The sequence below is a fragment of the Ranitomeya imitator genome, chromosome 3 (assembly GCF_032444005.1).
Source record: "Ranitomeya imitator isolate aRanImi1 chromosome 3, aRanImi1.pri, whole genome shotgun sequence".
NCBI lineage: Eukaryota > Metazoa > Chordata > Amphibia > Anura > Dendrobatidae > Ranitomeya > Ranitomeya imitator.
The window spans coordinates 330986367-331006538 of record NC_091284.1 but is presented as its reverse complement, the minus strand read 5'-3'; the positions used below and the strand labels follow the sequence as shown (position 1 = coordinate 331006538).

At 41.5% G+C, this 20172-nt stretch overlaps 1 protein-coding gene across 1 annotated transcript in view; it reads right to left on the bottom strand.

Moving 5' to 3' along the window:
- The window catches only part of WASF2 (WASP family member 2), a 98220-nt gene extending 83607 nt beyond the window's left edge, over window positions 1–14613 (bottom strand). Inside the window, exon 1 of the mRNA XM_069756723.1 lies at window positions 14535–14613. The gene's annotated coding sequence lies outside the window, so the exon portion shown is untranslated. The remainder of the gene's footprint in view (window positions 1–14534) is intronic.
- Window positions 14614–20172: the final 5559 nt, after the last annotated feature.

Genomic DNA, 20172 nt, shown 5'->3' with positions numbered 1-20172 from the left:
AATACTATCATACACTGTACATAGATACATCGTCACCAGAGGTTTATTACTGTCACCTGGTATGTTTCCTGCTCCCTATAATACATAATATACACTGTACATAGATACATCGTCACCAGAGGTTTATTACTGTCACCTGCTATGTTTCCTGCTCCTTATAATACTATCATACACTGTATATAGATACATCGTCACCAGAGGTTTATTACTGTCACCTGCTATGTTTCCTGCTCCCTATAATACATAATATACACTGTACATAGATACATCGTCACCAGAGGTTTATTACTGTCACCTGGTAGGTTTCCTGCTCCCTATAATACATAATATACACTGTACATAGATACATCGTCACCAGAGGTTTATTACTGTCACCTGCTATGTTTCCTGCTCCTTATAATACTATCATACACTGTATATAGATACATCGTCACCAGAGGTTTATTACTGTCACCTGCTATGTTTCCTGCTCCCTATAAAACATAATATACACTGTACATAGATACATCGTCACCAGAGGTTTATTACTGTCACCTGGTAGGTTTCCTGCTCCCTATAATACATAATATACACTGTACATAGATACATCGTCACCAGAGGTTTATTACTGTCACCTGCTATGTTTCCTGCTCCTTATAATACATAATGTACACTGTACATAGATACATAGTCACCAGAGGTTTATTACTGTCACCTGCTAGGTTTCCTGCTCCCTATAATACACTGTACATAGATACATCGTCACCAGAGGTTTATTACTGTCACCTGCTATGTTTCCTGCTCCCTATCATACACTGTACATAGATACATCGTCACCAGAGGTTTATTACTGTCACCTGCTATGTTTCCTGCCCCCTATAATACATAATGTACACTGTACATAGATACATCATCACCAGAGGTTTATTACTGTCACCTGGTAGGTTTCCTGCTCCCTATAATACTATCATACACTGTACATAGATACATCGTCACCAGAGGTTTATTACTGTCACCTGCTATGTTTCCTGCCCCCTATAATACATAATGTACACTGTACATAGATACATCATCACCAGAGGTTTATTACTGTCACCTGGTAGGTTTCCTGCTCCCTATAATACTATCATACACTGTACATAGATACATCATCACCAGAGGTTTATTACTGTCACCTGGTATGTTTCCTGCTCCCTATAATACTATCATACACTGTACATAGATACATCGTCACCAGAGGTTTATTACTGTCACCTGGTGGGTTTCCTGCTCCCTATAATACATAATGTACACTGTACTTAGATACATCGTCACCAGAGGTTTATTACTGTCACCTGCTATGTTTCCTGCCCCCTATAATACATAATGTACACTGTACATAGATACATCGTCACCAGAGGTTTATTACTGTCACCTGGTATGTTTCCTGCTCCTTATAATACTATCATACACTATACATAGATACATCGTCACCAGAGGTTTATTACTGTCACCTGCTATGTTTCCTGCTCCTTATAATACTATCATACACTGTACATAGATACATCGTCACCAGAGGTTTATTACTGTCACCTGCTATGTTTCCTGCTCCCTATAATACTATCATACACTGTATATAGATACATCGTCACCAGAGGTTTACTGTCACCTGGTAGGTTTCCTGCTCCCTATAATACATAATGTACACTGTACATAGATACATCGTCACCAGAGGTTTATTACTGTCACCTGCTATGTTTCCTGCCCCCTATAATACATAATGTACACTGTACATAGATACATCGTCACCAGAGGTTTATTACTGTCACCTGCTATGTTTCCTGCCCCCTATAATACTATCATACACTGTACATAGATACATCGTCACCAGAGGTTTATTACTGTCACCTGCTATGTTTCCTGCTCCCTATAATACTATCATACACTGTATATAGATACATCGTCACCAGAGGTTTATTACTGTCACCTGCTATGTTTCCTGCTCCCTATAATACTATCATACACTGTACATAGATACATCGTCACCAGAGGTTTATTACTGTCACCTGCTATGTTTCCTGCTCCCTATAATACTATCATACACTGTATATAGATACATCGTCACCAGAGGTTTATTACTGTCACCTGCTATGTTTCCTGTTCCCTATAATACACTGTACATAGATACGTCATCACCAGAGGTTTATTACTGTCACCTGGTATGTTTCCTGCTCCCTATAATACTATCATACACTGTACATAGATACATCGTCACCAGAAGTTTATTACTGTCACCTGCTATGTTTCCTGCTCCTTATAATACTATCATACACTGTACATAGATACATCGTCACCAGAGGTTTATTACTGTCACCTGGTATGTTTCCTGCTCCCTATAATACTATCATACACTGTACATAGATACATCGTCACCAGAAGTTTATTACTGTCACCTGGTATGTTTCCTGCTCCTTATAATACTATCATACACTGTACATAGATACATCGTCACCAGAAGTTTATTACTGTCACCTGCAATGTTTCCTGCTCCTTATAATACTATCATACACTGTACATAGATACATCGTCACCAGAGGTTTATTACTGTCACCTGGTATGTTTCCTGCTCCCTATAATACCATCATACACTGTACATAGATACATCGTCACCAGAGGTTTATTACTGTCACCTGCTATGTTTCCTGCTCCTTATAATACTATCATACACTGTACATTGATACATCATCACCAGAGGTTTATTACTGTCACCTGCTATGTTTCCTGCTCCCTATAATACTATCATACACTGTACATAGATACATCATCACCAGAAGTTTATTACTGTCACCTGCTATGTTTCCTGCTCCTTATAATACTATCATACACTGTACATAGATACATCGTCACCAGAGGTTTATTACTGTCACCTGCTATGTTTCCTGCTCCTTATAATACTATCATACACTGTACATAGATACATCGTCACCAGAGGTTTATTACTGTCACCCGCTATGTTTCCTGCTCCCTATAATACTATCATACACTGTACATAGATACATCGCCACCAGAGGTTCATTACTGTCACCTGCTATGTTTCCTGCTCCCTATAATACATAATATACACTGTACATAGATACATCGTCACCAGATGTTTATTACTGTCACCTGCTATGTTTCCTGCTCCTTATAATACTATCATACACTGTATATAGATACATCGTCACCAGAGGTTTATTACTGTCACCTGCTATGTTTCCTGCTCCCTATAATACATAATATACACTGTACATAGATACATCGTCACCAGAGGTTTATTACTGTCACCTGGTAGGTTTCCGGCCCCCTATAATACTATCATACACTGTACATAGATACATCGTCACCAGAGGTTTATTACTGTCACCTGGTATGTTTCCTGGCCCCTATAATACTATCATACACTGTATATAGATACATCGTCACCAGAGGTTTATTACTGTCACCTGGTATGTTTCCTGGCCCCTATAATACTATCATACACTGTATATAGATACATCGTCACCAGAGGTTTATTACTGTCACCTGCTATGTTTCCTGCTCCCTATAATACATAATATACACTGTACATAGATACATCGTCACCAGAGGTTTATTACTGTCACCTGCTATGTTTCCTGCTCCCTATAATACATAATATACACTGTACATAGATACATCGTCACCAGAGGTTTATTACTGTCACCTGGTAGGTTTCCTGCTCCCTATAATACATAATATACACTGTACATAGATACATCGTCACCAGAGGTTTATTACTGTCACCTGCTATGTTTCCTGCTCCTTATAATACTATCATACACTGTACATAGATACATCGTCACCAGAGGTTTATTACTGTCACTTGGTATGTTTCCTGCCCCCTATAATACTATCATGCACTGTACATAGATACATCGTCACCAGAGGTTTATTACTGTCACCTGGTATGTTTCCTGCTCCCTATAATACTATCATACACTGTACATAGATACATCGTCACCAGAGGTTTATTACGGTCACCTGGTAGGTTTCCTGCTCCCTATAATACATAATGTACACTGTACTTAGATACATCGTCACCAGAGGTTTATTACTGTCACCTGCTATGTTTCCTGCCCCCTATAATACATAATGTACACTGTACATAGATACATCGTCACCAGAGGTTTGTTACTGTCACCTGGTATGTTTCCTGCTCCTTATAATACTATCATACACTATACATAGATACATCGTCACCAGAGGTTTATTACTGTCACCTGCTATGTTTCCTGCTCCTTATAATACTATCATACACTGTACATAGATACATCGTCACCAGAGGTTTATTACTGTCACCTGCTATGTTTCCTGCTCCCTATAATACTATCATACACTGTATATAGATACATCGTCACCAGAGGTTTACTGTCACCTGGTAGGTTTCCTGCTCCCTATAATACATAATGTACACTGTACATAGATACATCGTCACCAGAGGTTTATTACTGTCACCTGCTATGTTTCCTGCCCCCTATAATACTATCATACACTGTACATAGATACATCGTCACCAGAGGTTTATTACTGTCACCTGCTATGTTTCCTGCTCCCTATAATACTATCATACACTGTATATAGATACATCGTCACCAGAGGTTTATTACTGTCACCTGCTATGTTTCCTGCTCCCTATAATACTATCATACACTGTACATAGATACATCGTCACCAGAGGTTTATTACTGTCACCTGCTATGTTTCCTGCTCCCTATAATACTATCATACACTGTATATAGATACATCGTCACCAGAGGTTTATTACTGTCACCTGCTATGTTTCCTGTTCCCTATAATACACTGTACATAGATACGTCATCACCAGAGGTTTATTACTGTCACCTGGTATGTTTCCTGCTCCCTATAATACTATCATACACTGTACATAGATACATCGTCACCAGAAGTTTATTACTGTCACCTGCTATGTTTCCTGCTCCTTATAATACTATCATACACTGTACATAGATACATCGTCACCAGAGGTTTATTACTGTCACCTGGTATGTTTCCTGCTCCCTATAATACTATCATACACTGTACATAGATACATCGTCACCAGAAGTTTATTACTGTCACCTGGTATGTTTCCTGCTCCTTATAATACTATCATACACTGTACATAGATACATCGTCACCAGAAGTTTATTACTGTCACCTGCAATGTTTCCTGCTCCTTATAATACTATCATACACTGTACATAGATACATCGTCACCAGAGGTTTATTACTGTCACCTGGTATGTTTCCTGCTCCCTATAATACCATCATACACTGTACATAGATACATCGTCACCAGAGGTTTATTACTGTCACCTGCTATGTTTCCTGCTCCTTATAATACTATCATACACTGTACATTGATACATCATCACCAGAGGTTTATTACTGTCACCTGCTATGTTTCCTGCTCCCTATAATACTATCATACACTGTACATAGATACATCATCACCAGAAGTTTATTACTGTCACCTGCTATGTTTCCTGCTCCTTATAATACTATCATACACTGTACATAGATACATCGTCACCAGAGGTTTATTACTGTCACCTGCTATGTTTCCTGCTCCTTATAATACTATCATACACTGTACATAGATACATCGTCACCAGAGGTTTATTACTGTCACCCGCTATGTTTCCTGCTCCCTATAATACTATCATACACTGTACATAGATACATCGCCACCAGAGGTTCATTACTGTCACCTGGTATGTTTCCTGCTCCCTATAATACATAATATACACTGTACATAGATACATCGTCACCAGATGTTTATTACTGTCACCTGCTACGTTTCCTGCTCCTTATAATACTATCATACACTGTATATAGATACATCGTCACCAGAGGTTTATTACTGTCACCTGCTATGTTTCCTGCTCCCTATAATACATAATATACACTGTACATAGATACATCGTCACCAGAGGTTTATTACTGTCACCTGGTAGGTTTCCTGCCCCCTATAATACTATCATACACTGTACATAGATACATCGTCACCAGAGGTTTATTACTGTCACCTGGTATGTTTCCTGGCCCCTATAATACTATCATACACTGTATATAGATACATCGTCACCAGAGGTTTATTACTGTCACCTGGTATGTTTCCTGGCCCCTATAATACTATCATACACTGTATATAGATACATCGTCACCAGAGGTTTATTACTGTCACCTGCTATGTTTCCTGCTCCCTATAATACATAATATACACTGTACATAGATACATCGTCACCAGAGGTTTATTACTGTCACCTGCTATGTTTCCTGCTCCCTATAATACATAATATACACTGTACATAGATACATCGTCACCAGAGGTTTATTACTGTCACCTGGTAGGTTTCCTGCTCCCTATAATACATAATATACACTGTACATAGATACATCGTCACCAGAGGTTTATTACTGTCACCTGCTATGTTTCCTGCTCCTTATAATACTATCATACACTGTACATAGATACATCGTCACCAGAGGTTTATTACTGTCACTTGGTATGTTTCCTGCCCCCTATAATACTATCATGCACTGTACATAGATACATCGTCACCAGAGGTTTATTACTGTCACCTGGTATGTTTCCTGCTCCCTATAATACTATCATACACTGTACATAGATACATCGTCACCAGAGGTTTATTACGGTCACCTGCTATGTTTCCTGCTCCCTATAATACTATCATACACTGTACATAGATACATCGTCACCAGAGGTTTATTACGGTCACCTGCTATGTTTCCTGCTCCCTATAATACTATCATACACTGTACATAGATACATCGTCACCAGAGGTTTATTACGGTCACCTTTTATTATTATTATTATTATACATTTTTATAGCGCCATTTATTTCATGGCGCTTTACATGTGAATACGGGGCAAATATAGACAAATACATTAAACATGCTATGTCACCTGCTATGTTTCCTGCTCCCTATAATACTATCATACACTGTATATAGATACATCGTCACCAGAGGTTTATTACTGTCACCTGCTATGTTTCCTGCTCCCTATAATACTATCATACACTGTACATAGATACATCGTCACCAGAGGTTTATTACGGTCACCTGCTATGTTTCCTGCTCCCTATAATACTATCATACACTGTACATAGATACATCGTCACCAGAGGTTTATTACGGTCACCTTTTATTATTATTATTATACATTTTTATAGCGCCATTTATTCCATGGCGCTTTACATGTGAATACGGGGCAAATATAGACAAATACATTAAACATGCTATGTCACCTGCTATGTTTCCTGCTCCCTATAATACTATCATACACTGTATATAGATACATCGTCACCAGAGGTTTATTACTGTCACCTGCTATGTTTCCTGCTCCCTATAATACTATCATACACTGTACATAGATACATCGTCACCAGAGGTTTATTACGGTCACCTGCTATGTTTCCTGCTCCCTATAATACTATCATACACTGTACATAGATACATCGTCACCAGAGGTTTATTACGGTCACCTGCTATGTTTCCTGCTCCCTATAATACTATCATACACTGTACATAGATACATCGTCACCAGAGGTTTATTACGGTCACCTGCTATGTTTCCTGCCCCCTATAATACTATCATACACTGTACATAGATACATCGTCACCAGAGGTTTATTACGGTCACCTGCTATGTTTCCTGCTCCCTATAATACTATCATACACTGTATATAGATACATCGTCACCAGAGGTTTATTACTGTCACCTGCTATGTTTCCTGCTCCCTATAATACTATCATACACTGTACATAGATACATCGCCACCAGAGGTTTATTACTGTCACCTGCTATGTTTCCTGCTCCTTATAATACTATCATACACTGTACATAGATACATCGTCACCAGAGGTTTATTACTGTCACCTGCTATGTTTCCTGCCCCCTATAATACCATCATACACTGTACATAGATACATCGTCACCAGAGGTTTATTACTGTCACCCGCTATGTTTCCTGCTCCCTATAATACTATCATACACTGTACATAGATACATCGTCACCAGAGGTTTATTACTGTCACCTGGTATGTTTCCTGCTCCCTATAATACTATCATACACTGTACATAGATACATCGTCACCAGAGGTTTATTACTGTCACCTGGTATGTTTCCTGCTCCTTATAATACTATCATACACTGTACATAGATACATCGTCACCAGAGGTTTATTACGGTCACCTGCTATGTTTCCTGCTCCCTATAATACTATCATACACTGTACATAGATACATCGTCACCAGAAGTTTATTACTGTCACCTGCTATGTTTCCTGCTCCCTATAATACTATCATACACTGTACATAGATACATCGTCACCAGAGGTTTATTACTGTCACCTGCTATGTTTCCTGCTCCCTATAATACTATCATACACTGTACATAGATACATCGTCACCAGAGGTTTATTACTGTCACCTGCTATGTTTCCTGCTCCCTATAATACTATCATACACTGTACATAGATACATCGTCACCAGAGGTTTATTACTGTCACCTGCTATGTTTCCTGCTCCCTATAATACTATCATACACTGTACATAGATACATCGTCACCAGAGGTTTATTACGGTCACCTGCTATGTTTCCTGCTCCCTATAATACTATCATACACTGTACATAGATACATCGTCACCAGAGGTTTATTACGGTCACCTGCTATGTTTCCTGCCCCCTATAATACTATCATACACTGTACATAGATACATCGTCACCAGAGGTTTATTACTGTCACCTGGTATGTTTCCTGGCCCCTATAATACTATCATACACTGTATATAGATACATCGTCACCAGAGGTTTATTACTGTCACCTGCTATGTTTCCTGCCCCCTATAATACTATCATACACTGTATATAGATACATCGTCACCAGAGGTTTATTACTGTCACCTGCTAGGTTTCCTGCTCCCTATAATACTATCATACACTGTACATAGATACATCGTCACCAGAGGTTTATTACTGTCACCTGCTATGTTTCCTGCTCCCTATAATACTATCATACACTGTACATAGATACATCGTCACCAGAGGTTTATTACTGTCACCTGCTATGTTTCCTGCTCCCTATAATACTATCATACACTGTACATAGATACATCGTCACCAGAGGTTTATTACTGTCACCTGCTATGTTTCCTGCTCCCTATAATACTATCATACACTGTACATAGATACATCGTCACCAGAGGTTTATTACTGTCACCTGGTATGTTTCCTGCTCCCTATAATACTATCATACACTGTACATAGATACATCGTCACCAGAGGTTTATTACTGTCACCTGGTATGTTTCCTGCTCCCTATAATACTATCATACACTGTACATAGATACATCGTCACCAGAGGTTTATTACTGTCACCTGCTATGTTTCCTGCTCCTTATAATACTATCATACACTGTACATAGATACATCGTCACCAGAGGTTTATTACTGTCACCTGCTATGTTTCCTGCTCCCTATAATACTATCATACACTGTACATAGATACATCGTCACCAGAGGTTTATTACTGTCACCTGCTATGTTTCCTGCTCCCTATAATACTATCATACACTGTACATAGATACATCGTCACCAGAGGTTTATTACTGTCACCTGGTATGTTTCCTGCTCCCTATAATACTATCATACACTGTACATAGATACATCGTCACCAGAGGTTTATTACTGTCACCTGCTATGTTTCCTGCTCCTTATAATACTATCATACACTGTACATAGATACATCGTCACCAGAGGTTTATTACTGTCACCTGCTATGTTTCCTGCTCCCTATAATACTATCATACACTGTACATAGATACATCGTCACCAGAGGTTTATTACTGTCACCTGCTATGTTTCCTGCTCCTTATAATACTATCATACACTGTACATAGATACATCGTCACCAGAGGTTTATTACTGTCACCTGCTATGTTTCCTGCTCCCTATAATACTATCATACACTGTATATAGATACATCGTCACCAGAGGTTTATTACTGTCACCTGCTATGTTTCCTGCTCCATATAATACTATCATACACTGTACATAGATACATCGTCACCAGAGGTTTATTACTGTCACCTGCTATGTTTCCTGCTCCCTATAATACACTGTACATAGATACATCGTCACCAGAGGTTTATTACTGTCACCTGCTATGTTTCCTGCTCCCTATAATACTATCATACACTGTACATAGATACATCGTCACCAGAGGTTTATTACTGTCACCTGCTATGTTTCCTGCTCCTTATAATACTATCATACACTGTACATAGATACATCGTCACCAGAGGTTTATTACTGTCACCTGCTATGTTTCCTGCTCCCTATATTACTATCATACACTGTACATAGATACATCGTCACCAGAGGTTTATTACTGTCACCTGGTATGTTTCCTGCTCCTTATAATACTATCATACACTGTACATAGATACATCGTCACCAGAGGTTTATTACTGTCACCTGCTATGTTTCCTGCTCCCTATAATACTATCATACACTGTACATAGATACATCGTCACCAGAGGTTTATTACTGTCACCTGGTATGTTTCCTGCTCCCTATAATACTATCATGCACTGTACATAGATACATCGTCACCAGAGGTTTATTACTGTCACCTGCTATGTTTCCTGCTCCCTATAATACTATCATACACTGTATATAGATACATCGTCACCAGAGGTTTATTACTGTCACCTGCTATGTTTCCTGCTCCCTATAATACACTGTACATAGATACATCGTCACCAGAGGTTTATTACTGTCACCTGCTATGTTTCCTGCTCCCTATAATACCATCATACACTGTATATAGATACATCGTCACCAGAGGTTTATTACTGTCACCTGGTAGGTTTCCTGCTCCCTATAATACTATCATACACTGTACATAGATACATCGTCACCAGAGGTTTATTACTGTCACCTGGTAGGTTTCCTGCTCCCTATAATACTATCATACACTGTACATAGATACATCGTCACCAGAGGTTTATTACTGTCACCCGCTATGTTTCCTGCTCCCTATAATACTATCATACACTGTACATAGATACATCGTCACCAGAGGTTTATTACTGTCACCTGGTAGGTTTCCTGCTCCCTATAATACTATCATACACTGTACATAGATACATCGTCACCAGAGGTTTATTACTGTCACCTGCTATGTTTCCTGCTCCCTATAATACATAATATACACTGTACATAGATACATCGTCACCAGAGGTTTATTACTGTCACCTGCTATGTTTCCTGCTCCTTATAATACTATCATACACTGTACATAGATACATCGTCACCAGAGGTTTATTACTGTCACCTGCTATGTTTCCTGCTCCTTATAATACTATCATACACTGTACATAGATACATCGTCACCAGAGGTTTATTACTGTCACCTGCTAGGTTTCCTGCTCCCTATAATACTATCATACACTGTACATAGATACATCATCACCAGAGGTTTATTACTGTCACCTGCTATGTTTCCTGCCCCCTATAATACTATCATACACTGTATATAGATACATCGTCACCAGAGGTTTATTACTGTCACCTGGTATGTTTCCTGCTCCTTATAATACTATCATACACTATACATAGATACATCGTCACCAGAGGTTTATTACTGTCACCTGCTATGTTTCCTGCTCCTTATAATACTATCATACACTGTACATAGATACATCGTCACCAGAGGTTTATTACTGTCACCTGGTATGTTTCCTGCTCCCTATAATACTATCATACACTGTACATAGATACATCGTCACAAGAGGTTTATTACTGTCACCTGCTATGTTTCCTGCTCCTTATAATACTATCATACACTGTACATAGATACATCGTCACCAGAGGTTCATTACTGTCACCTGCTATGTTTCCTGCCCCCTATAATACTATCATACACTGTATATAGATACATCGTCACCAGAGGTTTATTACTGTCACCTGCTATGTTTCCTGCTCCCTATAATACATAATATACACTGTACATAGATACATCGTCACCAGAGGTTTATTACTGTCACCTGGTATGTTTCCTGCTCCCTATAATACTATCATACACTGTATATAGATACATCGTCACCAGAGGTTTATTACTGTCACCTGCTATGTTTCCTGCTCCCTATAATACATAATATACACTGTACATAGATACATCGTCACCAGAGGTTTATTACTGTCACCTGCTATGTTTCCTGCTCCTTATAATACTATCATACACTGTACATAGATACATCGTCACCAGAGGTTTATTACTGTCACCTGCTATGTTTCCTGCTCCTTATAATACTATCATACACTGTACATAGATACATCGTCACCAGAGGTTTATTACTGTCACCTGCTATGTTTCCTGCTCCTTATAATACTATCATACACTGTACATAGATACATCGTCACAAGAGGTTTATTACTGTCACCTGGTATGTTTCCTGCTCCTTATAATACTATCATACACTGTACATAGATACATCGTCACCAGAGGTTTATTACTGTCACCTGCTATGTTTCCTGCTCCTTATAATACTATCATACACTGTACATAGATACATCGTCACCAGAGGTTTATTACTGTCACCTGCTATGTTTCCTGCTCCTTATAATACTATCATACACTGTACATAGATACATCGTCACCAGAGGTTTATTACTGTCACCTGCTAGGTTTCCTGCTCCCTATAATACTATCATACACTGTACATAGATACATCATCACCAGAGGTTTATTACTGTCACCTGCTATGTTTCCTGCCCCCTATAATACTATCATACACTGTATATAGATACATCGTCACCAGAGGTTTATTACTGTCACCTGGTATGTTTCCTGCTCCTTATAATACTATCATACACTATACATAGATACATCGTCACCAGAGGTTTATTACTGTCACCTGCTATGTTTCCTGCTCCTTATAATACTATCATACACTGTACATAGATACATCGTCACCAGAGGTTTATTACTGTCACCTGCTATGTTTCCTGCTCCCTATAATACTATCATACACTGTATATAGATACATCGTCACCAGAGGTTTATTACTGTCACCTGGTATGTTTCCTGCTCCCTATAATACTATCATACACTGTACATAGATACATCGTCACAAGAGGTTTATTACTGTCACCTGCTATGTTTCCTGCTCCTTATAATACTATCATACACTGTACATAGATACATCGTCACCAGAGGTTCATTACTGTCACCTGCTATGTTTCCTGCCCCCTATAATACTATCATACACTGTATATAGATACATCGTCACCAGAGGTTTATTACTGTCACCTGCTATGTTTCCTGCTCCCTATAATACATAATATACACTGTACATAGATACATCGTCACCAGAGGTTTATTACTGTCACCTGGTATGTTTCCTGCTCCCTATAATACTATCATACACTGTATATAGATACATCGTCACCAGAGGTTTATTACTGTCACCTGCTATGTTTCCTGCTCCCTATAATACATAATATACACTGTACATAGATACATCGTCACCAGAGGTTTATTACTGTCACCTGCTATGTTTCCTGCTCCTTATAATACTATCATACACTGTACATAGATACATCGTCACCAGAGGTTTATTACTGTCACCTGCTATGTTTCCTGCTCCCTATAATACTATCATACACTGTATATAGATACATCGTCACCAGAGGTTTATTACTGTCACCTGGTATGTTTCCTGCTCCTTATAATACTATCATACACTGTACATAGATACATCGTCACCAGAGGTTTATTACTGTCACCTGGTATGTTTCCTGCTCCCTATAATACTATCATACACTGTACATAGATACATCGTCACAAGAGGTTTATTACTGTCACCTGCTATGTTTCCTGCTCCTTATAATACTATCATACACTGTACATAGATACATCGTCACCAGAGGTTTATTACTGTCACCTGGTATGTTTCCTGCTCCCTATAATACTATCATACACTGTACATAGATACATCGTCACAAGAGGTTTATTACTGTCACCTGCTATGTTTCCTGCTCCCTATAATACTATCATACACTGTACATAGATACATCGTCACCAGAGGTTTATTACTGTCACCTGCTATGTTTCCTGCTCCCTATAATACATAATATACACTGTACATAGATACATCGTCACCAGAGGTTTATTACTGTCACCTGCTATGTTTCCTGCTCCCTATAATACATAATATACACTGTACATAGATACATCGTCACAAGAGGTTTATTACTGTCACCTGCTATGTTTCCTGCTCCCTATGACAATATATATCACGTATGATTAGACCATGCCATATACCCAGCTTGCAGACTGGCACACAAGTTGAATATGGCTACCATGTTGGCAGAGGAGTTAACACAGTTGTGAAGTCTCAGCATGTTGGCAGTTCATAACTTTCCCACTCCTATAAGTTAGTTGCTGCCCGGACATATCTACCTCAGCCTGGCCTGAGGCCTTACCTGTACCCCGGAGTCTTCACTCCTTCCACCGAGGAACCACAAAACTACCAGCTAGGACACCGCCCCACCAACACTCTCCCCAAAAACACTCTGATTGGCTAGAGTAAAAAATGTCTAGACTGTTGATTGGCTATGTCTGCTTTGTCTTTGCTTGTGATTGGTGTAGAATACTTTTATGTTTCTGATTGGCTCATTGCTGCTTCCTGCTAGACACTGATTGGTGATTACTGATAACATCCTGGGTACGTTTCGCAGTGACGTGAAGACGCACTATCTGTCGGTGGCCGATAGTATGTGAGAAGCCATGATTCCGAAGACCGGAATGCTGTTCATCGCGTGATAAGAACTGTGATCCCATGACCTCCCTCAGCACAGTCTAGGAGTCTTGACTGACTCGCTGGGGCAGCTGCAGTGTGTCATGTGCTCGCTTCATTCGCTGCCTGCGTTGTGTATTGGGGGTTGTATGGGCGGTAATAGGGTGTTATACCATACAGAGTATGCCCAGTGTTATACCATACACAGCGTGCCCAGTGTTATACCATACAGAGTATGCCCAGTGTTATACCATACACAGCGTGCCCAGTGTTATACCATACACAGCGTGCCCAGTGTTATACCATACAGAGTATGCCCAGTGTTATACCATACACAGCGTGCCCAGTGTCATACCATACAGAGTATGCCCACTGTTACACCATACACAGCGTGCCCAGTGTTACACCATACACAGCGTGCCCAGTGTTATACCATACACAGCGTGCCCAGTGTTATACCATACACACCATGCCCAGTGTTACACCATACACAGCGTGCCCAGTGTTATACAATACAGAGTATGCCCAGTGTTACACCATACACAGCGTGCCCAGTGTAAGACCATACACAGCGTGCCCAGTGTTATACCATACACAGCGTGCCCAGTGCAATACCATACACAGCGTGCCCAGTGTTATACCATACACAGCGTGCCCAGTGTAATACCATACACAGCGTGCCCAGTGTAATACCATACACAGCGTGCCCAGTGTCATACCATACACAGCGTGCCCAGTGTTACACCATACACAGCGTGCCCAGTGTTATACAATACAGAGTATGCCCAGTGTTACACCATACACAGCGTGCCCAGTGTTATACAATACAGAGTATGCCCAGTGTTACACCATACACAGCGTGCCCAGTGTAATACCATACACAGCGTGCCCAGTGTTATACCATACACAGCGTGCCCAGTGTAATACCATACACAGCGTGCCCAGTGTAATACCATACACAGCGTGCCCAGTGTTATACAATACAGAGTATGCCCAGTGTTACACCATACACAGCGTGCCCAGTGTTATACAATACAGAGTATGCCCAGTGTTACACCATACACAGCGTGCCCAGTGTTATACAATACAGAGTATGCCCAGTGTTACACCATACACAGCGTGCCCAGTGTTATACCATACACAGCGTGCCCAGTGTAATACCATACACAGCGTGCCCAGTGTTATACCATACACAGCGTGCCCAGTGTTATACCATACACAGCGTGCCCAGTGTTATACCATACACAGCGTGCCCAGTGTTATACCATACACACCATGCCCAGTGTTATACCATACACACCATGCCCAGTGTTATACCATACACAGCGTGCCCAGGGTTATACCATACACACCATGCCCAGTGTTATACCATACACAGCGTGCCCAGTGTTATACAATACACACCGTGCCCAGTGTTATACCATACACAGTGTGCCCAGTGTTATACCATACACAGCGTGCCCAGTGTTATACCATACACACCATGCCCAGTGTTATACCATACACACCATGCCCAGTGTTATACCATACACTGCGTGCCCAGGGTTATACCATACACAGCGTGCCCAGTGTTATACCATACACAGGGTACCCAGTGTTATACCATACACAGGGTACCCAGTGTTATACCATACACAGCGTGCCCAGTGTTATACCATACAGAGCGTGCCCAGTGTTATACCATACACAGCGTGCCCAGTGTTATACCATACAGAGTATGCCCACTGTGATACCATACACAGCGTGCCCAGTGTTATACCATACACAGCGTGCCCAGTGTCATACCATACACAGCGTGCCCACTGTTTTACAATACACAGCGTGCCCAGTGTTATACCATACACAGGGTACCCAGTGTTATACCATACACAGCGTGCCCAGTGTTATACCATACACAGCATGCCCAGTGTTATACCTTACACAGCGTGCCCAGTGTTATACCATACACAGCGTGCCCAGTGTTACACCATACACACCATGCCCAGTGTTATACCATACAGAGTATGCCCACTGTCATACCATACACAGCGTGCCCAGTGTAATACCATACACAGCGTGCCCAGTGTTATACCATAGACAGCGTGCCCAGTGTAATACCATACACAGCGTGCCCAGTGTTATACCATACACAGCGTGCCCAGTGTTATACCATACACAGCGTGCCCAGTGTTATACCATACACAGCGTGCCCAGTGTTATACCATACACAGCGTGCCCAGTGTTATACCATACAAAGTATGCCCACTGTTACACCACACACAGCGTGCCCAGTGTTATACCATACACAGCTTGCCCAGTGTTATACCATACACACCATGCCCAGTGTTATACCATACACACCATGCCCAGTGTTATACCATACACAGCGTGCCCAGGGTTATGCCATACACACCGTGCCCAGTGTTATACCATACACACCATGCCCAGTGTTATACCATACACAGCGTGCCCAATATTATACAATATACACCATGCCCAGTGTTATACCATACACAGCGTGCCCAGTGTTATACCATACACAGCGTGCCCAGTGTTATACCATACACAGCGTACCCAGTGTTATACCATACACAGCGTGCCCAGTGTTATACCATACACAGCGTGCCCAGTGTCATACCATACACAGCGTGCCCAGTGTTATACCATACACAGCGTGCCCAGTGTTATACCATACACAGCGTGCCCAGTGTTATACCATACACAGCGTGCCCAGTGTTATACCATACACAGCGTGCCCAGTGTAATACCATACACAGCGTGCCCAGTGTTATACCATACACAGCGTGCCCAGTGTTACACCATACACAGCGTGCCCAGTGTTATACCATACACAGCGAGCCCAGTGTTATACCATACACAGCGTGCCCAGTGTTATACCATACACAGCGTGCCCAGTGTTATACCATACACAGCGTGCCCAGTGTTATACCATACACAGCGTGCCCAGTGTTATACCATACACAGCTTGCCCAGTGTTATACCATACACACCATGCCCAGTGTTATACCATACACACCATGCCCAGTGTTATACCATACACACCATGCCCAGTGTTATACCATACACACCATGCCCAGTGTTATACCATACACACCATGCCCAGTGTTATACCATACACACCATGCCCAGTGTTATACCATACACAGCGTGCCCAGGGTTATGCCATACACACCATGCCCAGTGTTATACCATACACACCATGCCCAGTGTTATACCATACACAGCGTGCCCAATATTATACAATATACACCATGCCCAGTGTTATACCATACACAGCGTGCCCAGTGTTATACCATACACAGCGTCCCCAGTGTTATACCATACACAGCGTACCCAGTGTTATACCATACACAGCGTGCCCAGTGTTATACCATACACAGCGTGCCCAGTGTTATACCATACAGAGTATGCCCAGTGTTATAGCATACACAGCGTGCCCAGTGTTATACCATACACAGCGTGCCCAGTGTCATACCATACACAGCGTGCCCACTGTTTTACAATACACAGCGTGCCCAGTGTTATACCATACACAGCGTGCCCAGTGTTATACCATACAGAGTATACCCACTGTCATACCATACACAGCGTGCCCAGTGTAATACCATACACAGCGTGCCCAGTGTTATACCATACACAGCGTGCCCAGTGTTATACCATACACAGCGTGCCCAGTGTTATACCATACACAGCGTGCCCAGTGTTATACCATACACAGCGTGCCCAGTGTTATACCATACACAGCTTGCCCAGTGTTATACCATACACACCATGCCCAGTGTTATACCATACACACCATGCCCAGTGTTATACCATACACAGCATGCCCAGGGTTATACCATACACACCATGCCCAGTGTTATACCATACACACCATGCCCAGGGTTATACCATACACACCATGCCCAGTGTTATACCATACACACCATGCCCAGTGTTATACCATACACACCATGCCCAGTGTTATACCATACACAGTGTGCCCAGTGTTATACCATACACAGCGTGCCCAGTGTTATACCATACACAGCGTGTCCAGTGTTATACCATACACACCATGCCCAGTGTTATACCATACACACCATGCCCAGTGTTATACCATACACAGCGTGCCCAGTGTTATACCATACACACCATGCCCAGTGTTATACCATACAGAGTATGCCCACTGTCATACCATACACAGCGTGCCCAGTGTAATACCATACACAGCATGCCCAGTGTTATACCATACACAGCGTGCCCAGTGTAATACCATACAGAGCGTGCCCAGTGTTATACCATACACAGCGTGCCCAGTGTTATACCATACAGAGTATGCCCACTGTGATACCATACACAGCGTGCCCAGTGTTATACCATACACAGCGTGCCCAGTGTCATACCATACACAGCGTGCCCACTGTTTTACAATACACAGCGTGCCCAGTGTTATAACATACACAGGGTACCCAGTGTTATACCATACACAGCATGCCCAGTGTTATACCATACACAGCGTGCCCAGTGTTATACCATACACAGCGTGCCCAGTGTTATACCATACAGAGTATGCCCACTGTCATACCATACACAGCGTGCCCAGTGTAATACCATACACAGCATGCCCAGTGTTATACCATACACAGCGTGCCCAGTGTAATACCATACACAGCATGCCCACTGTTATACCATACACAGCGTGCCCACTGTTATACCATACAGAGAATGCCCACTGTTATATCATACACAGCGTGCCCAGTGTTATACCATACACACCATGCTCAGTGTTATACCAGACACACCATGCCCAGTGTTATACCATACACAGCGTGCCCAGTGTTATACCATACACAGCGTGCCCAGTGTTATACCATACACAGCGTGCCCAGTGTTATACCATACACAGTATGCCCAGTGTTATACCATACACAGCGTGCCCAGTGTTATACCATACACTGAGTGCCCAGTGTTATACCATACACAGCGTGCCCAGTGTTATACCATACACACCATGCCCAGTGTTATACCATACAGAGTATGCCCACTGTTATACCATACACAGCGTGCCCAGTGTTATACCATACAGAGTATGCCCACTGTCATACCATACACAGCGTGCCCAGTGTAATACCATACACAGCGTGCCCAGTGTTATACCATACACAGCGTGCCCAGTGTAATACCATACACAGCATGCCCACTGTTATACCATACACAGCGTGCCCACTGTTATACCATACAGAGAATGCCCACTGTTATATCATACACAGCGTGCCCAGTGTTATACCATACACAGCGTGCCCAGTGTTATACCATACACACCATGCTCAGTGTTATACCAT